Below are 20,217 nucleotides of genomic sequence, written 5' to 3'. Positions count from 1 at the left end.
ACGAGAGCGAAAATAGCTTTCCTGCCCTCACCAAGAACACACACCTTGAGCAAATAAAGTGCCAGACTTACAAGGCTCTATCGCCACCGGAGCATCACTTTTAGTGACGCCCCGGTGGCACTATGCACTGCGCGGTATTTACAAGATGGCGTTCAGCCACTTTTTGTGGCTTAACACCACCTTGTAAATACAGCCCCTTAGCACGCAGCGCGTTCCCTGGAAGGGGCGTGCAATGGGTGTTGCTGGGAGTGCGCCACAGCAACACCATAGCATTTTGATGCTGCTCCAGATTTAGGAGTTGTCGTAAATCTGCGTCAGCGCCAAAATCCAACGCCATCCCAGGGGTGTCGTTAGAGTGGAGCACTGAGGAGAAATGTTTTAATTTCTCCTTGTTTTTGCTCTTTCTATGTGTGATGCATTCTGCAGCACCCATAGAAGTAAGAGCAAATCACCATTGAAGATTTTTTTGGGGGGCAGGAAGGTGTCCCTTCCTGCACAAAAACAATTTCCCCCTCAACGCAGTCATCCTTGTACCATGGTGCAAGAACGGCTGCGTTGGCGCTCAGCAGCTAATTTAGAGCTGGCGCAGGGGGAAGCACAGGGGTGCGCTGTATTCTACTAAATACGGCGCTTCCCTGCATTTTGAAAATGACTGCGCGTGGGGCTTGCAAATTTGGCACAGCATCGCGCTCAGTCATTTTCTTCTAAATCTGGGCCAAAATGTCTAAAGGATAGAGGCTTTTTATGTCATGTTCGATGAAGACCATGCAAATGACTCTAGTCGTACTGCAGAAGAGAGCACCATGTGCAGTTTCTTGCTTTGGGATGTAGTCTCCCACTCTCTGTCACCAACCCTCCGAGCAGGGTCGGAGCCGTTGTGCTTCTGTCCCCAGGCTCGTTGGTCTAGGGGTATGATTCTCGCTTAGGGTGCGAGAGGTCCCGGGTTCAAATCCCAGACGAGCCCATTTTAGCGGAAAACAATCAAATCCTGCTCAAAATACACAACCCCTCAACATTTCTCATTCCACTCGAAGCATTGTTGCGCAAAACATATTTTTTGCCTCAGGCGAAAAATGGATTACAATGCCTTGGCTTCCTTCCTGCTTGCTCTCAGTGCGCCCTGTGTGATGATTTCACAGGCTCTCGTTCCTGGCATTTAGGCATCAGATATTTGTATGTCTCTACCCGCAGCTGTGGGATTTTTCAGGACGTCTGAGTGTATGCATGCTGGCTGACACCGCTGCAATTTTCACACTTACCCCTCGCATTCCGAGCAACTGCTGATCAAGTATAGAGGAAATCGTGCAAACATATGAGGGGAACTGTGCTCCTTCAGTCAAGCCAGAAAGCTTGTTTCTGTAGTGTAGTGGTTATCACGTTTGCCTCACACGCGAAAGGTCCCCGTTTCGAGACCAGGCAGAAACACTTGGCAGCAGCAGCTTTTGTGTTTGCTCCCTAAAACCTCAGTCTCTCTCAATGCACACTTAGACAGAAATGACCTTTAAAAACTTGTGACCTGTGTAAAACGTGCTTTACTATTGCAGGACGATAAAAAGTTATCTGCATCCCTCGGTGGTCGTGCATGTGCATTGTTTCTTGTTCTGTTTTTTTTTTTTTTTCTTGGCCATGTTATATTGTGGGGCCTTTAAAGCTGTGACTTTGATAGGAACATTGCAAGCGGCAGCATCAACAAGTGCAGACTGAAGAGTCAGACCTGCACACTGTTTCGGCTGTCAGGATGGCCGAGTGGTCTAAGGCGCCAGACTCAAGAGAGCTTGATCTTCAGTGAAGCTGAACCTTCTGGTCTCTTCATGGAGGCGTGGGTTCAAATCCCACTTCTGATAGGTGTATTTTCTTCCCTTAAATCTTGCTCTGCTTGCAGAGCCAGCTCCTCACACCACAATCTTTGGAAGCTGCTGTGGCATGTGAGGAGAAACCATCAACCCTTCGGCTGGGCCCTCAATCAAAATTCCGTGTATTACTGGAAGGGGCGTCTCAGGCACACCTTCTGTTAGAGCTGCACTTTATGACAGTAACTACCATGCTGGTTTCTACTTAAGCAGTTGATTCTATCGTTTGAAGTGAGGCTCTCCTGCCACCTTTTGGGCAAAGAAGACACTGCCCCTGCAACAACACAGGCAGACAAGCTCAAACTGGGTTTCTTGGTTAGGTGGGCGGAGCATATTGGCAATGGTGCCTCCTCGTGACTTGCAATTTACATGAAGAAGACAGAGAGGCAGCTGGGAGTAGGCAGTACCCATGAACCCCTGAACACTGTCTTGCGACTAGCACACAATTCTGAAATGAGGCGGGGAAAAGGAGGTGATTTCCCCATCAAGGGCCATTCCGGGAAATCAGCCATCCTGCGTCTCCCAGGTGAGTGTTTCAGGCCTATGAGCCACTAATATAAATCTCGCCTGATCGAGCGCTGATCGAGCAAGTGTGCTTGAATCCAAGAGGCATGCTCCTCTGGCTCAAGAGCTAGCAGGCTCTTCAGTGCTTCTGGTTGGGAAGTCTAAGGTGCAAGGGTCCATGACTTGCAGCGGGTTACAACTACCAGAAAGGGTCTGCTTTTCACATCAGTGCCCTAGTTCAGCTCACTGGCACAGGGCATTTTGACTACCTCTTGCCTTGCTAGAGACAAACAAAAAATCCTTGACAGAAAACATCAATTGCTATGGCACGCTTAGAGAGAGAGCTTCCAAATGGCCCTGCTTTTCTGAAAGACGCTTCAGAAGATGTTTCAAATGACTATGCAGCGGAAGTCTAGTTGGAATAGGGGTATGATTTTCGCTTCGGGTGTGACAGGACCTCGGTTCAAATCCCAGACAAACCCCTACCTTTATAGGTTCAGTCTGTGTTTTAAACAGGAGTATTTCTGCTTTTCACTCTTGTAAGATGTCATGTTGCAATGCAATACATGCTTTATACTGGCGTCGAGACGGTTCAGCATCATGAAGGTATGCGAGATTTCTTTGCAACTGCTTTTCTGTGCTGGAGCAACAGTGCTCGTAGGAACATTAAATGCACAGTGCTTCTCCATGGTAATTTCAGGTCCAGTTCTGAAATCACCTCTTGGAATGAAAGTGATCCCAGTTCCTTTCTTCCAAGGGAAGAGATCGTGTTCCGGAAGGATCAGCTTTGAGCGTCATGAACATTGGCCCTCATCCTTGCATCCCAGTCCAATGCATAGCCACATAAAGCAAGCAGGTGTGTCTGTTTCCATAGTGTGGTGGTTCCAGTACAATGCATAGCCACATGAAGCAAGCCGACAAGCGTGTCTGTTTGTGTAGTGTAGTGGTTATCATGCGCACCTCACATGCGAAAGGTCCCTGGTTCGAGTCGCTGGGCTTTTTCACAGTATTTGCATTTCCTGCCTCACCTGACAGGCAAGCTGAGATAAAAGAGACTGTGTCTATCCCTCACCATCGTGAGGTACTACGCTCCTGGGGCATCTGTCACAGCTCACCAAGGGGAGTTGCGCCAGCTTACGGCAGTCAGTTGCTCACTGTTTGACCTTTGCAATGAAGCCTGAGCCTACAGCATTCAAGCCAGCCAAGGAAGGAAGGTACGAGAGCGAAAATAGCTTTCCTGCCCTCACCAAGAACACACACCTTGAGCAAATAAATTGCCAGACTTACAAGGCCCTATCGCCACCGGAGCATCACTTTTAGTGACGCCCCGGTGGCACTATGCACTGCGCGGTATTTACAAGATGGCGTTCAGCCACTTTTTGTGGCTTAACACCACCTTGTAAATACGGCCCCTTAGCACGCAGCGCGTTCCCTGGAAGGGGCGTGCAATGGGTGTTGCTGGGAGTGCGCCACAGCAACACCATAGCATTTTGATGCTGCTCCAGATTTAGGAGTTGTCGTAAATCTGCGTCAGCGCCAAAATCCAACGCCATCCCAGGGGTGTCGTTAGAGTGGAGCACTGAGGAGAAATGTTTTCATTTCTCCTTGTTTTTGCTCTTTCTATGTGTGATGCATTCTGCAGCACCCATAGAAGTAAGAGCAAATCACCATTGAAGATTTTTTTTTTAGGCAGGAAGGTGTCCCTTCCTGCACAAAAACAATTTCCCCCTCAACGCAGTCATCGTTGTACCATGGTGCAAGAACGGCTGCGTTGGCGCTCAGCAGCTAATTTAGAGCTGGCGCAGGGGGAAGCACAGGGGTGCGCTGTATTCTACTAAATACGGCGCTTCCCTGCATTTTGAAAATGACTGGCGTGGGGCTTGCAAATTTGGCACAGCATCGCGCTCAGTCATTTTCTTCTAAATCTGGGCCAAAATGTCTAAAGGATAGAGGCTTTTTATGTCATGTTCGATGAAGACCATGCAAATGACTCTAGTCGTACTGCAGAAGAGAGCACCATGTGCAGTTTCTTGCTTTGGGATGTAGTCTCCCACTCTCTGTCACCAACCCTCCGAGCAGGGTCGGAGACGTTGCGCTTCTGTGCCCAGGCTCGTTGGTCTAGGGGTATGATTCTCGCTTAGGGTGCGAGAGGTCCCGGGTTGAAATCCTGGACAAGCCCATTTTAGCGGAAAACAATCAAATCCTGCTCAAAATACACAACCCCTCAACATTAATCATTCCACTCGAAGCATTGTTGCGCAAAACATATTTTTTGCCTCAGGCGAAAAATGGATTACAATTCCTTGGCTTCCTTCCTGCTTGCTCTCAGTGCGCCCTGTGTGATGATTTCACAGGCTCTCGTTCCTGGCATTTAGGCATCAGATATTTGTCTGTCTCTACCCGCAGCTGTGGGATTTTTCAGGACGTCTGAGTGTATGCATGCTGGCTGACACTGCTGCAATTTTCACACTTACCCCTCGCATTCCGAGCAACTGCTGATCAAGTATAGAGGAAATCATGCAAACATATGAGGGGAACTGTGCTCCTTCAGTCAAGCCAGCAAGCTTGTTTCTGTAGTGTAGTGGTTATCACGTTCGCCTCACACGCGAACGGTCCCCGGTTTGAGACAGGGCAGAAACACTTGGCAGCAGCAGCTTTTGTGTTTGCTCCCTAAAACCTCAGTCTCTCTCAATGCACACTTAGACAGAAATGACCTTTAAAAACTTGTGACCTGTGTAAAACGTGCTTTACTATTGCAGGACGATAAAAAGTTATCTGCATCCCTCGGTGGTCGTGCATGTGCATTGTTTCTTGTTCTGTTTTTTTTTTTTTTTCTTGGCCATGTTATATTGTGGGGCCTTTAAAGCTGTGACTTTGATAGGAACATTGCAAGCGGCAGCATCAACAAGTGCAGACTGAAGAGTCAGACCTGCACACTGTTTCGGCTGTCAGGATGGCCGAGTGGTCTAAGGCGCCAGACTCAAGAGAGCTTGATCTTCAGTGAAGATGAACCTTCTGGTCTCTTCATGGAGGCGTGGGTTCAAATCCCACTTCTGACAGGTGTATTTTCTTCCCTTAAATCTTGCTCTGCTTGCAGAGCCAGCTCCTCACACCACAATCTTTGGAAGCTGCTGTGGCATGTGAGGAGAAACCACCAACCCTTCGGCTGGGCCCTCAATCAAAATTCCGTGTATTACTGGAAGGGGCGTCTCAGGCACACCTTCTGTTAGAGCTGCACTTTATGACAGTAACTACCATGCTGGTTTCTACTTAAGCAGTTGATTCTATCGTTTGAAGTGAGGCTCTCCTGCCAGCTTTTGGGCAAAGAAGACACTGCCCCTGCAACAACACAGGCAGACAAGCTCAAACTGGGTTTCTTGGTTAGGTGGGCGGAGCATATTGGCAATGGTGCCTCCTCGTGACTTGCAATTTACATGAAGAAGACAGAGAGGCAGCTGGGAGTAGGCAGTACCCATGAACCCCTGAACACTGTCTTGCGACTAGCACACAATTCTGAAATGAGGCGGGGGAAAGGAGGTGATTTCCCCATCAAGGGCCATTCCGGGAAATCAGCCATCCTGCGTCTCCCAGGTGAGTGTTTGAGGCCTATGAGCCACTAATATAAATCTCGCCTGATCGAGCGCTGATCGAGCAAGTGTGCTTGAATCCAAGAGGCATGCTCCTCTGGCTCAAGAGCTAGCAGGCTCTTCAGTGCTTCTGGTTGGGAAGTCTAAGGTGCAGGGGTCCATGACTTGCAGCGGGTTACAACTACCAGAAAGGGTCTGCTTTTCACATCAGTGCCCTAGTTCAGCTCACTGGCACAGGGCATTTTGACTACCTCTTGCCTTGCTAGAGACAAACAAAAAATCCTTGACAGAAAACATCAATTGCTATGGCACGCTTAGAGAGAGAGCTTCCAAATGGCCCTGCTTTTCTGAAAGACGCTTTAGAAGATGTTTCAAATGACTATGCAGCGGAAGTCTAGTTGGTATAGGGGTATGATTTTCGCTTCGGGTGTGACAGGACCTCGGTTCAAATCCCAGACAAACCCCTACCTTTATAGCTTCAGTCTGTGTTTTAAACAGGAGTATTTCTGCTTTTCACTCTTGTAAGATGTCATGTTGCAATGCAATACATGCTTTATACTGGCGTCGAGACGGTTCAGCATCATGAAGGTATGCGAGATTTCTTTGCAACTGCTTTTCTGTGCTGGAGCAGCAGTGCTCGTAGGAACATTAAATGCACAGTGCTTCTCCATGGTAATTTCAGGTCCAGTTCTGAAATCACCTCTTGGAATGAAAGTGATCCAAGTTCCTTTCTTCCAAGGGAAGAGATCGTGTTCCGGAAGGATCAGCTTTGAGCGTCATGAACATTGGCCCTCATCCTTGCATCCCAGTCCAATGCATAGCCACATAAAGCAAGCAGGTGTGTCTGTTTCCATAGTGTGGTGGTTCCAGTACAATGCATAGCCACATGAAGCAAGCCGGCAAGTGCGTCTGTTTGTGTAGTGTAGTGGTTATCATGCGCACCTCACATGCGAAAGGTCCCTGGTTCGAGTCGCTGGGCTTTTTCACAGTATTTGCATTTCCTGCCTCACCTGACAGGCAAGCTGAGATAAAAGAGACTGTGTCTATCCCTCACCATCGTGAGGTACTACGCTCCTGGGGCATCTGTCACAGCTCACCAAGGGGAGTTGCGCCAGCTTACGGCAGTCAGTTGCTCACTGTTTGACCTTTGCAATGAAGCCTGAGCCTACAGCATTCAAGCCAGCCAAGGAAGGAAGGTACGAGAGCGAAAATAGCTTTCCTGCCCTCACCAAGAACACACACCTTGAGCAAATAAAGTGCCAGACTTACAAGGCCCTATCGCCACCGGAGCATCACTTTTAGTGACGCCCGGTGGCACTATGCACTGCGCGGTATTTACAAGATGGCGTTCAGCCACTTTTTGTGGCTTAACACCTCCTTGTAAATACGGCCCCTTAGCACGCAGCGCGTTCCCTGGAAGGGGCGTGCAATGGGTGTTGCTGGGAGTGCGCCACAGCAACACCATAGCATTTTGATGCTGCTCCAGATTTAGGAGTTGTCGTAAATCTGCGTCAGCGCCAAAATCCAACGCCATCCCAGGGGTGTCGTTAGAGTGGAGCACTGAGGAGAAATGTTTTCATTTCTCCTTGTTTTTGCTCTTTCTATGTGTGATGCATTCTGCAGCACCCATAGAAGTAAGAGCAAATCACCATTGAAGATTTTTTTTTGGGGCAGGAAGGTGTCCCTTCCTGCACAAAAACAATTTCCCCCTCAACGCAGTCATCGTTGTACCATGGTGCAAGAACGGCTGCGTTGGCGCTCAGCAGCTAATTTAGAGCTGGCGCAGGGGGAAGCACAGGGGTGCGCTGTATTCTACTAAATACGGCGCTTCCCTGCATTTTGAAAATGACTGGCGTGGGGCTTGCAAATTTGGCACAGCATCGCGCTCAGTCATTTTCTTCTAAATCTGGGCCAAAATGTCTAAAGGATAGAGGCTTTTTATGTCATGTTCGATGAAGACCATGCAAATGACTCTAGTCGTACTGCAGAAGAGAGCACCATGTGCAGTTTCTTGCTTTGGGATGTAATCTCCCACTCTCTGTCACCAACCCTCCGAGCAGGGTCGGAGCCGTTGCGCTTCTGTGCCCAGGCTCGTTGGTCTAGGGGTATGATTCTCGCTTAGGGTGCGAGAGGTCCCGGGTTGAAATCCTGGACAAGCCCATTTTAGCGGAAAACAATCAAATCCTGCTCAAAATACACAACCCCTCAACATTTCTCATTCCACTCGAAGCATTGTTGCGCAAAACATATTTTGTGCCTCAGGCGAAAAATGGATTACAATGCCTTGGCTTCCTTCCTGCTTGCTCTCAGTGCGCCCTGTGTGATGATTTCACAGGCTCTCGTTCCTGGCATTTAGGCATCAGATATTTGTCTGTCTCTACCCGCAGCTGTGGGATTTTTCAGGACGTCTGAGTGTATGCATGCTGGCTGACACCGCTGCAATTTTCACACTTACCCCTCGCATTCCGAGCAACTGCTGATCAAGTATAGAGGAAATCATGCAAACATATGAGGGGAACTGTGCTCCTTCAGTCAAGCCAGCAAGCTTGTTTCTGTAGTGTAGTGGTTATCATGTTCGCCTCACACGCGAAAGGTCCCCGGTTCGAGACCGGGCAGAAACACTTGGCAGCAGCAGCTTTTGTGTTTGCTCCCTAAAACCTCAGTCTCTCTCAATGCACACTTAGACAGAAATGACCTTTAAAAACTTGTGACCTGTGTAAAACGTGCTTTACTATTGCAGGACGATAAAAAGTTATCTGCATCCCTCGGTGGTCGTGCATGTGCATTGTTTCTTGTTCTGTTTTTTTTTTTTTTTTTTGGCCATGTTATATTGTGGGGCCTTTAAAGCTGTGACTTTGATAGGAACATTGCAAGCGGCAGCATCAACAAGTGCAGACTGAAGAGTCAGACCTGCACACTGTTTCGGCTGTCAGGATGACCGAGTGGTCTAAGGCGCCAGACTCAAGAGAGCTTGATCTTCAGTGAAGCTGAGCCTTCTGGTCTCTTCATGGAGGCGTGGGTTCAAATCCCACTTCTGACAGGTGTATTTTCTTCCCTTAAATCTTGCTCTGCTTGCAGAGCCAGCTCCTCACACCACAATCTTTGGAAGCTGCTGTGGCATGTGAGGAGAAATCCACCAACCCATCGGCTGGGCCCTCAATCAAAATTCCGTGTATTACTGGAAGGGGCGTCTCAGACACACCTTCTGTTAGAGCTGCACTTTATGACAGTAACTACCATGCTGGTTTCTACTTAAGCAGTTGATTCTATCGTTTGAAGTGAGGCTCTCCTGCCACCTTTTGGGCAAAGAAGACACTGCCCCTGCAACAACACAGGCAGACAAGCTCAAACTGGGTTTCTTGGTTAGGTGGGCGGAGCATATTGGCAATGGTGCCTCCTCGTGACTTGCAATTTACATGAAGAAGACAGAGAGGCAGCTGGGAGTAGGCAGTACCCATGAACCCCTGAACACTGTCTTGCGACTAGCACACAATTCTGAAATGAGGCGGGGGGAAGGAGGTGATTTCCCCATCAAGGGCCATTCCGGGAAATCAGCCACCCTGCGTCTCCCAGGTGAGTGTTTCAGGCCTATGAGCCACTAATATAAATCTCGCCTGATCGAGCGCTGATCGAGCAAGTGTGCTTGAATCCAAGAGGCATGCTCCTCTGGCTCAAGAGCTAGCAGGCCCTTCAGTGCTTCTGGTTGGGAAGTCTAAGGTGCAAGGGTCCATGACTTGCAGCGGGTTACAACTACCAGAAAGGGTCAGCTTTTCACATCAGTGCCCTAGTTCAGCTCACTGGCACAGGCCATTTTTACTACCTCTTGCCTTGCTAGAGACAAACAAAAAATCCTTGACAGAAAACATCAATTGCTATGGCACGCTTAGAGAGAGAGCCTCCAAATGGCCCTGCTTTTCTGAAAGACGCTTCAGAAGATGTTTCAAATGACTATGCAGTGACAGTCTAGTTGGTATAGGGGTGTGATTCTCGCTTCGGGTGTGAGAGGACCTCGGTTCAAATCCCAGACAAACCCCTACCTTTATAGGTTCAGTCTGTGTTTTAAACAGGAGTATTTCTGCTTTTCACTCTTGTAAGATGTCATGTTGCAATGCAATACATGCTTTATACTGGCTTCGAGACGGTTCAGCATCATGAAGGTATGAGAGATTTCTTTGCAACTGCTTTTCTGTGCTGGAGCAGCAGTGCTCATAGGAACATTAAATGCACAGTGCTTCTCCATGGTAATTTCGGGTCCAGTTCTGAAATCACCTCTTGGAATGAAAGTGATCCCAGTTCCTTTCATCCAAGCGAAGAGATCGTGTTCCGGAAGGCTCAGCTTTGAGCGTCATGAACATTGGCCCTCATCCTTGCATCCCAGCCCAATGCATAGCCACATAAAGCAAGCAGGTGTGTCTGTTTCCATAGTGTGGTGGTTCCAGTATAATGCATAGCCACATGAAGCAAGCCGGCAAGTGTGTCTGTTTGTGTAGTGTAGTGGTTATCATGCGCACCTCACATGCGAAAGGTCCCTGGTTCGAGTGGCTGGGCTTTTTCACAGTATTTGCATTTCCTGCCTCACCTGACAGGCAAGCTGAGATAAAAGAGACTGTGTCTATCCCTCACCATCGTGAGGTACTACGCTCCTGGGGCATCTGTCACAGCTCACCAAGAGGAGTTGCGCCAGCTTACGGCAGTCAGTTGCTCACTGTTTGACCTTTGCAATGAAGCCTGAGCCTACAGCATTCAAGCCAGCCAAGGAAGGAAGGTACGAGAGCGAAAATAGCTTTCCTGCCCTCACCAAGAACACACACCTTGAGCAAATAAAGTGCCAGACTTACAAGGCCCTATCGCCACCGGAGCATCACTTTTAGTGACGCCCCGGTGGCACTATGCACTGCGCGGTATTTACAAGATGGCGTTCAGCCACTTTTTGTGGCTTAACACCACCTTGTAAATACGGCCCCTTAGCACGCAGCGCGTTACCTGGAAGGGGCGTGCAATGGGTGTTGCTGGGAGTGTGCCACAGCAACACCATAGCATTTTGATGCTGCTCCAGATTTAGGAGTTGTCGTAAATCTGCGTCAGCGCCAAAATCCAACGCCATCCCAGGGGTGTCGTTAGAGTGGCGCACTGAGGAGAAATGTTTTCATTTCTCCTTGTTTTTGCTCTTTCTATGTGTGATGCATTCTGCAGCACACATAGAAGTAAGAGCAAATCACCATTGAAGATTTTTTTTTTGGGCAGGAAGGTGTCCCTTCCTGCACAAAAACAATTTCCCCCTCAACGCAGTCATCCTTGTACCATGGTGCAAGAACGGCTGCGTTGGCGCTCAGCAGCTAATTTAGAGCTGGCGCAGGGGGAAGCACAGGGGTGCGCTGTATTCTACTAAATACGGCGCTTCCCTGCATTTTGAAAATGACGGCGCGTGGGGCTTGCAAATTTGGCACAGCGTCGCGCTCAGTCATTTTCTTGTAAATCTGGGCCAAAATGTCTAAAGGATAGAGGCTTTTTATGTCATGTTCGATGAAGACCATGCAAATGACTCTAGTCGTACTGCAGAAGAGAGCACCATGTGCAGTTTCTTGCTTTGGGATGTAGTCTCCCACTCTCTGTCACCAACCCTCCGAGCAGGGTCGGAGCCGTTGCGCTTTTGTGCCCAGGCTTGTTAGTCTAGGGGTATGATTCTCGCTTAGGGTGCGAGAGGTCCCGGGTTCAAATCCCCGACGAGCCCATTTTAGCGGAAAACAATCAAATCCTGCTCAAAATACACAACCCCTCAACATTTCTCATTCCACTCGAAGCATTGTTGCGCAAAACATATTTTTTGCCTCAGGTGAAAAATGGATTACAATGCCTTGGCTTCCTTTCTGCTTGCTCTCAGTGCGCCCTGTGTGATGATTTCACAGGCTCTCGTTCCTGGCATTTAGGCATCAGATATTTGTCTGTCTCTGCCCGCAGCTGTGGGATTTTTCAGGACGTCTGAGTGTATGCATGCTGGCTGGCACCGCTGCAATTTTCACACTTACCCCTCGCATTCCGAGCAACTGCTGATCAAGTATAGAGGAAATCGTGCAAACATATGAGGGGAACTGTGCTCCTTCAGTCAAGCCAGCAAGCTTGTTTCTGTAGTGTAGTGGTTATCACGTTCGCCTCGCACGCAAAAGGTCCCCGGTTCGAGACCGGGCAGAAACACTTGGCAGCAGCAGCTTTTGTGTTTGCTCCCTAAAACCTCAGTCTCTCTCAATGCACACTTAGACAGAAATGACCTTTAAAAACTTGTGACCTGTGTAAAACGTGCTTTACTATTGCAGGACGATAAAATGTTATCTGCATCCCTCGGTGGTCGTGCATGTGCATTGTTTCTTGTTCTTTTTTTTTTCTTGGCCATGTTATATTGTGGGGCCTTTAAAGCAGTGACTTTGATAGGAACATTGCAAGCGGCAGCATCAACAAGTGCAGAATGAAGAGTCAGACCTGCCCACTGTTTTGGCTGTCAGGATGGCCGAGTGGTCTAAGGTGCCAGACTCAAGAGAGCTTGATCTTCAGTGAAGCTGAGCCTTCTGGTCTCTTCATGGAGGCGTGGGTTCAAATCCCACTTCTGACAGGTGTATTTTCTTCCCTTAAATCTTGCTCTGCTTGCAGAGCCAGCTCCTCACACCACTATCTTTGGAAGCAGCTGTGGCATGTGAGGAGAAATCCACCAACCCTTCGGCTGGGCCCTCAATCAAAATTCCGTGTATTACTGGAAGGGGCGTCTCAGGCACACCTTCTGTTAGAGCTGCACTTTATGACAGTAACTACCATACTGGTTTCTACTTAAGCAGTTGATTCTATCGTTTGAAGTGAGGCTCTCCTGCCACCTTTTGGGCAAAGAAGACACTGCCACTGCAACAACACAGGCAGACAAGCTCAAACTGGGTTTCTTGGTTAGGTGGGCGGAGCATATTGGCAATGGTGCCTCCTCGTGACTTGCAATTTACATGAAGAAGACAGAGAGGTAGCTGGGAGTAGGCAGTACCCATGAACCCCTGAACACTGTCTTGCGACTAGCACACAATTCTGAAATGAGGCGGGGGAAAGGAGGTGATTTCCCCATCAAGGGCCATTCCGGAAAAAAAAACCACCCTGCGTCTCCCAGGTGAGTGTTTCAGGCCTATGAGCCACTAATATAAATCTCGCCTGATCGAGAGCTGATCGAGCAAGTGTGCTTGAATCCAAGAGGCATGCTCCTCTGGCTCAAGAGCTAGCAGGCCCTTCAGTACTTCTGGTTGGGAAGTCTAAGGTGCAAGGGTCCATGACTTGCAGTGGGTTACAACTACCAGAAAGGGTCTGCTTTTCACATCAGTGCCCTAGTTCAGCTCACTGGCACAGGCCATTTTTACTACTTCTTGCCTTGCTAGAGACAAACAAAAAATCCTTGACAGAAAACATCAATTGCTATGGCACGCTTAGAGACAGAGCCTCCAAATGGCCCTGCTTTTCTGAAAGACGCTTCAGAAGATGTTTCAAAAGACTATGCAGCGGCAGTCTAGTTGGTATAGGGGTATGATTCTCGCTTCGGGTGTGAGAGGACCTAGGTTCAAATCCCAGACAAACCCCTACCTTTATAGGTTCAGTCTGTGTTTTAAACAGGAGTATTTCTGCTTTTCACTCTTGTAAGATGTCATGTTGCAATGCAATACATGCTTTATACTGGCGTCGAGACGGTTCAGCATCATGAAGGTATGCGAGATTTCTTTGCAACTGCTTTTCTGTGCTGGAGCAGCAGTGCTCATAGGAACATTAAATGCACAGTGCTTCTCCATGGTAATTTCGGGTCCAGTTCTGAAATCACCTCTTGTAATGAAAGTGATCCCAGTTCCTTTCTTCCAAGGGAAGAGATCGTGTTCCGGAAGGCTCAGCTTTGAGCGTCATGAACATTGGCCCTCATCCTTGCATCCCAGTCCAATGCATAGCCACATAAAGCAAGCAGGTGTGTCTGTTTCCATAGTGTGGTGGTTCCAGTACAATGCATAGCCACATGAAGCAAGCCGGCAAGTGTGTCTGTTTGTGTAGTGTAGTGGTTATCATGCGCACCTCACATGCGAAAGGTCCCTGGTTCGAGTCGCTGGGCTTTTCACAGTATTTGCATTTCCTGCCTCACCTGACAGGCAAGATGAGATCAAAGAGACTGTGTCTATCCCTCACCGTCGTGTGGTACTACGCTCCTGGGGCATCTGTCACAGCTCACCAAGAGGAGTTGCGCCAGCTTACGGCAGTCAGTTGCTCACTGTTTGACCTTTGCAATGAAGCCTGAGCCTACAGCATTCAAGCCAGCCAAGGAAGGAAGGTACGAGAGAGAAAATAGCTTTCCTGCCCTCACCAAGAACACACACCTTGAGCAAATAAAGTGCCAGACTTACAAGGCCCTATCACCACCGGAGCATCACTTTTAGTGACGCCCCGGTGGCACTATGCACTGCGCGGTATTTACAAGATGGCGTTCAGCCACTTTTTGTAGCTTAACACCACCTTGTAAATACGGCCCCTTAGCACGCAGCGCGTTCCCTGGAAGGGGCGTGCAATGGGTGTTGCTGGGAGTGTGCCACAGCAACACCATAGCATTTTGATGCTGCTCCAGATTTAGGAGTTGTCGTAAATCTGCGTCAGCGCCAAAATCCAACGCCATCCCAGGGGTGTCGTTAGAGTGGCAAACTGAGGAGAAATTTTTCATTTCTCCTTGTTTTTCCTCTTTCTATGTGTGATGCATTCTGCAGCACACATAGAAGTAAGAGCAAATCACCATTGAAGATTTTTTTTTGGGGCAGGAAGGTGTCCCTTCCTGCACAAAAACAATTTCCCCCTCAACGCAGTCATCCTTGTACCATGGTGCAAGAACGGCTGCGTTGGCGCTCAGCAGCTAATTTAGAGCTGGCGCAGGGGGAAGCACAGGGGTGCGCTGTATTCTACTAAATACGGCGCTTCCCTGCATTTTGAAAATGACGGCGCGTGGGGCTTGCAAATTTGGCACAGCGTCGCGCTCAGTCATTTTCTTTTAAATCTGGGCCAAAATGTCTAAAGGATAGAGGCTTTTTATGTCATGTTCGATGAAGACCATGCAAATGACTCTAGTCGTACTGCAGAAGAGAGCACCATGTGCAGTTTCTTGCTTTGGGATGTAGTCTCCCACTCTCTGTCACCAACCCTCCGAGCAGGGTCGGAGCCGTTCCGCTTCTGTGCCCAGGCTTGTTGGTCTAGGGGTATGATTCTCGCTTAGGGTGGGAGAGGGCCTGGGTTCAAATCCCAGACGAGCCCATTTTAGCGGAAAACAATCAAATCCTGCTCAAAATACACAACCTCTCAACATTTCTCATTCTACTCGAAGCATTGTTGCGCAAAACATATTTTTTGCCTCAGGCGAAAAATGGATTACAATGCCTTGGCTTCCTTCCTGCTTGCTCTCAGTGCGCCCTGTGTGATGATTTCACAGGCTCTCATTCCTGGCATTTAGGCATCAGATATTTGTCTGTCTCTGCCCGCAGCTGTGGGATTTTTCAGGACGTCTGAGTGTATGCATGCTGGCTGACACCGCTGCAATTTTCACACTTACCCCTCGCATTCCGAGCAACTGCTCATCAAGTATAGAGGAAATTGTGCAAACATATGAGGGGAACTGTGCTCCTTCAGTCAAGTCAGCAAGCTTGTTTCTGTAGTGTAGTGGTAATCACGTTTGCCTCACACGCGAACGGTCCCAGGTTTGAGACCGGGCAGAAACACTTTGCAGCAGAAGCTTTTGTGTTTGCTCCCTAAAACCTCAGACTCTCTCAATGCACACTTAGACAGAAATGACCTTTAAAAACTTGTGACCTGTGTAAAACGTGCTTTACTATTGCAGGACGATAAAAAGTTATCTGCATCCCTCGGTGGTCGTGCATGTGCATTGTTTCTTGTTCTGTTTTTTTTTTTTTTTCTTGGCCATGTTATATTGTGGGGCCTTTAAAGCTGTGACTTTGATAGGAATATTGCAAGCGGCAGCATCAACAAGTGCAGACTGAAGAGTCAGACCTGCACACTGTTTAGGCTGTCAGGATGGCAAGTGGTCTAAGGCGCCAGACTCAAGAGAGCTTGATCTTCAGTGAAGCTGAACCTTCTGGTCTCTTCATGGAGGCGTGGGTTCAAATCCCACTTCTGACAGGTGTATTTTCTTCCCTTAAATCTTGCTCTGCTTGCAGAGCCAGCTCCTCACACCACAATCTTTGGAAGCTGCTGTGGCATGTGAGGAGAAATCCACCAACCCTTCGGCTGGGCCCTCAATCAAAATTCCGTGTATTACTGGAAGGGGCGTCTCAGGCACACCTTCTGTTAGAGCTGCACTTTATGACAGTAACTACCATGCTGGTTTCTACTTAAGCAGTTGATTCTATCGTTTGAAGTGAGGCTCTCCTGCCACCTTTTGGGCAAAGAAGACACTGCCCCTGCAACAACACAGGCAGACAAGCTCAAACTGGGTTTCTTGGTTAGGTGGGCGGAGCATATTGGCAATGGTGCCTCCTCGTGACTTGCAATTTACATGAAGAAGACAGAGAGGCAGCTGGGAGTAGGCAGTACCCATGAACCCCTGAACACTGTCTTGCGACTAGCACACAATTCTGAAATGAGGCGGGGGAAAGGAGGTGATTTCCCCATCAAGGGCCATTCCGGGAAATCAGCCATCCTGCGTCTCCCAGGTGAGTGTTTCAGGCCTATGAGCCACTAATATAAATCTCGCCTGATCGAGCGCTGATCGAGCAAGTGTGCTTGAATCCAAGAGACATGCTCCTTTGGCTCAAGAGCTGGCAGGCCCTTCAGTGCTTCTGGTTGGGAAGTCTAAGGTGCAAGGGTCCATGACTTGCAGCGGGTTACAACTACCAGAAAGGGTCTGCTTTTCACATCAGTGCCCTAGTTCAGCTCACTGGCAGAGGCCATTTTTACTACCTCTTGCCTTGCTAGAGACAAACAATAAATCCTTGACAGAAAACATCAATTGCTATGGCACGCTTAGAGAGAGAGCCTCCAAATGGCCCTGCTTTTCTGAAAGACGCTTCAGAAGATGTTTCAAATGACTATGCAGTGACAGTCTAGTTGGTATAGGGGTGTGATTCTCGCTTCGGGTGTGAGAGGACCTCGGTTCAAATCCCAGACAAACCCCTACCTTTATAGGTTCAGTCTGTGTTTTAAACAGGAGTATTTCTGCTTTTCACTCTTGTAAGATGTCATGTTGCAATGCAATACATGCTTTATACTGGCGTCGAGACGGTTCAGCATCATGAAGGTATGAGAGATTTCTTTGCAACTGCTTTTCTGTACTGGAGCAGCAGTGCTCATAGGAACATTAAATGCACAGTGCTTCTCCTTGGTAATTTCGGGTCCAGTTCTGAAATCACCTCTTGGAATGAAAGTGATCCCAGTTCCTTTCTTCCAAGGGAAGAGATCGTGTTCCGGAAGGCTCAGCTTTGAGCGTCCTGAACATTGGCCCTCATCCTTGCATCCCAGTCCAATGCATAGCCACATAAAGCAAGCAGGTGTGTCTGTTTCCATAGTGTGGTGGTTCCAGTACAATGCATAGCCACATGAAGCAAGCCGGCAAGTGTGTCTGTTTGTGTAGTGGCTATCATGCGCACCTCACATGCGAAAGGTCCCTGGTTCGAGTCGCTGGGCTTTTTCACAGTATTTGCATTTCCTGCCTCACCTGACAGGCAAGCTGAGATAAAAGAGACTGTGTCTATCCCTCACCATCGTGAGGTACTACGCTCCTGGGGCATCTGTCACAGCTCACCAAGAGGAGTTGCGCCAGCTTACGGCAGTCAGTTGCTCACTGTTTGACCTTTGCAATGAAGCCTGAGCCTACAGCATTCAAGCCAGCCAAGGAAGGAATGTACGAGAGCGAAAATACCTTTCCTGCCCTCACCAAGAACACACACCTTGAGCAAATAAAGTGGCAGACTTACAAGGCCCTATCGCCACCGGAGCATCACTTTTAGTGACGCCCCGGTGGCACTATGCACTGCGCGGTATTTACAAGATGGCGTTCAGCCACTTTTTGTGGCTTAACACCACCTTGTAAATACGGCCCCTTAGCATGCAGCGCGTTCCCTGGAAGGGGCGTGCAATGGGTGTTGCTGGGAATGTGCCACAGCAACACCATAGCATTTTGATGCTACTCCAGATTTAGGAGTTGTCGTAAATCTGCGTCAGCGCCAAAATCCAACGCCATCCCAGGGGTGTCGTTAGAGTGGCGCACTGAGGAGAAATGTTTTCATTTCTCCTTGTTTTTGCTCTTTCTATGTGTGATGCATTCTGCAGCACACATAGAAGTAAGAGCAAATCACCATTGAAGATTTTTTTTTGGGGCAGGAAGGTGTCCCTTCCTGCACAAAAACAATTTCCCCCTCAACGCAGTCATCCTTGTACCATGGTGCAAGAACGGCTGCGTTGGCGCTCAGCAGCTAATTTAGAGCTGGCGCAGGGGGAAGCACAGGGGTGCGCTGTATTCTACTAAATTCGGCGATTCCCTGCATTTTGAAAATGACGACGCGTGGGGCTTGCAAATTTGGCACAGCGTCGCGCTCAGTCATTTTCTTGTAAATCTGGGCCAAAATGTCTAAAGGATAGAGGCTTTTTATGTCATGTTCGATGAAGACCATGCAAATGACTCTAGTCGTACTGCAGAAGTGAGCACCATGTGCAGTTTCTTGCTTTGGGATGTAGTCTCCCACTCTCTGTCACCAACCCTCCGAGCAGGGTCGGAGCCGTTGCGCTTCTGTGCCCAGGCTCGTTGGTCTAGGGGTATGATTCTTGCTTAGGGTGCGAGAGGTCCCGGGTTCAAATCCTGGACGAGTCCATTTTAGCGGAAAACAATCAAATCCTGCTCAAAATACACAACCCCTCAACATTTCTCATTCCACTCGAAGCATTGTTGCGCAAAACATATTTTTTGCCTCAGGCGAAAAATGGATTACAATGCCTTGGCTTCCTTCCTGCTTGCTCTCAGTGCGCCCTGTGTGATGATTTCACAGGCTCTCGTTCCTGGCATTTAGGCATCAGATATTTGTTTGTCTCTGCCCGCAGCTGTGGGATTTTTCAGGACGTCTGAGTGTATGCATGCTGGCTGACACCGCTGCAATTTTCACACTTACCCCTCGCATTCCGAGCAGCTGCTGATCAAGTATAGAGGAAATCGTGCAAACATATGAGGGGAACTGTGCTCCTTCAGTCAAGCCAGCAAGCTTGTTTCTGTAGTGTAGTGGTTATCACGTTTGCCTCACACGCGAAAGTTCCCCGGTTCGATACCGGGCAGAAACACTTGACAGGAGCAACTTTTGTGTTTGCTCCCTAAAACCTCAGTCTCTCTCAATGCACACTTAGACAGAAATGACCTTTAAAAACTTGTGACCTGTGTAAAACGTGCTTTACTATTGCAGGACGATAAAAAGTTATCTGCATCCCTCGGTGGTTGTGCATGTGCATTGTTTCTTGTTCGTTTTTTTTTTTTTTTCTTGGCCATGTTATATTGTGGGGCCTTTAAAGCTGTGACTTTGATAGGAACATTGCAAGCAGCAGCATCAACAAGTGCAGACTGAAGAGTCAGACCTGTACACTGTTTTGGCTGTCAGGATGGCCGAGTGGTCTAAGGCGCCAGACTCAAGAGAGCTTGATTTTCAGTGAAGCTGAGCCTTCTGGTCTCTTCATGGAGGCGTGGGTTCAAATCCCACTTCTGACAGGTGTATTTTCTTCCCTTAAATCTTGCTCTGCTTGCAGAGCCAGCTCCTCACACCACTATCTTTGGAAGCTGCTGTGGCATGTGAGGAGAAATCCACCAACCCATCGGCTGGGCCCTCAATCAAAATTCTGTGTATTACTGGAAGTGGCGTCTCAGACACACCTTCTGTTAGAGCTGCACTTTATGACAGTAACTACCATGCTGGTTTCTACTTAAGCAGTTGATTCTATCGTTTGAAGTGAGGCTCTCCTGCCACCTTTTGGGCAAAGAAGACACTGCCCCTGCAACAACACAGGCAGACAAGCTCAAACTGGGTTTCTTGGTTAGGTGGGCGGAGCATATTGGCAATGGTGCCTCCTCGTGACTTGCAATTTACATGAAGAAGACACAGAGGCAGCTGGGAGTAGGCAGTACCCATGAACCCCTGAACACTGTCTTGCGACTAGCACACAATTCTGAAATGAGTCGGGGGAAAGGAGGTGATTTCCCCATCAAGGGCCATTCCGGGAAATCAGCCACCCTGCGTCTCCCAGGTGAG

General features: G+C 48.6%; 6 non-coding genes across 6 annotated transcripts; all 6 read left to right on the top strand.

The window, feature by feature from the left end:
• Positions 1 to 892: 892 nt before the first annotated feature.
• On the top strand, positions 893 to 964 carry TRNAP-AGG (transfer RNA proline (anticodon AGG)). The gene has a single exon. It is a non-coding gene; the product is annotated as a tRNA-Pro (tRNA).
• A 4,337-nt stretch (positions 965 to 5,301) lies between these two features.
• TRNAL-CAA (transfer RNA leucine (anticodon CAA)) lies at positions 5,302 to 5,413 on the top strand. The gene is made up of 2 exons: positions 5,302 to 5,339; positions 5,368 to 5,413. It is a non-coding gene; the product is annotated as a tRNA-Leu (tRNA).
• Positions 5,414 to 8,489: 3,076 nt separating this feature from the next.
• TRNAV-CAC (transfer RNA valine (anticodon CAC)) lies at positions 8,490 to 8,562 on the top strand. Its single transcript has one exon. It is a non-coding gene; the product is annotated as a tRNA-Val (tRNA).
• Positions 8,563 to 12,060: 3,498 nt separating this feature from the next.
• On the top strand, positions 12,061 to 12,133 carry TRNAA-CGC (transfer RNA alanine (anticodon CGC)). The gene has a single exon. It is a non-coding gene; the product is annotated as a tRNA-Ala (tRNA).
• A 7,055-nt stretch (positions 12,134 to 19,188) lies between these two features.
• Positions 19,189 to 19,261, top strand: TRNAV-CAC (transfer RNA valine (anticodon CAC)). The gene has a single exon. It is a non-coding gene; the product is annotated as a tRNA-Val (tRNA).
• Positions 19,262 to 19,567: 306 nt separating this feature from the next.
• Positions 19,568 to 19,679, top strand: TRNAL-CAA (transfer RNA leucine (anticodon CAA)). Its single transcript has 2 exons — positions 19,568 to 19,605; positions 19,634 to 19,679. It is a non-coding gene; the product is annotated as a tRNA-Leu (tRNA).
• Positions 19,680 to 20,217: the final 538 nt, after the last annotated feature.

The sequence above is a fragment of the Pleurodeles waltl genome, chromosome 10, assembly GCF_031143425.1.
Source record: "Pleurodeles waltl isolate 20211129_DDA chromosome 10, aPleWal1.hap1.20221129, whole genome shotgun sequence".
Lineage (NCBI taxonomy): Eukaryota > Metazoa > Chordata > Amphibia > Caudata > Salamandridae > Pleurodeles > Pleurodeles waltl.
The sequence above is the reverse complement of the archived record's forward strand: the minus strand, read 5'-3'. Positions and strand labels throughout refer to the sequence as shown.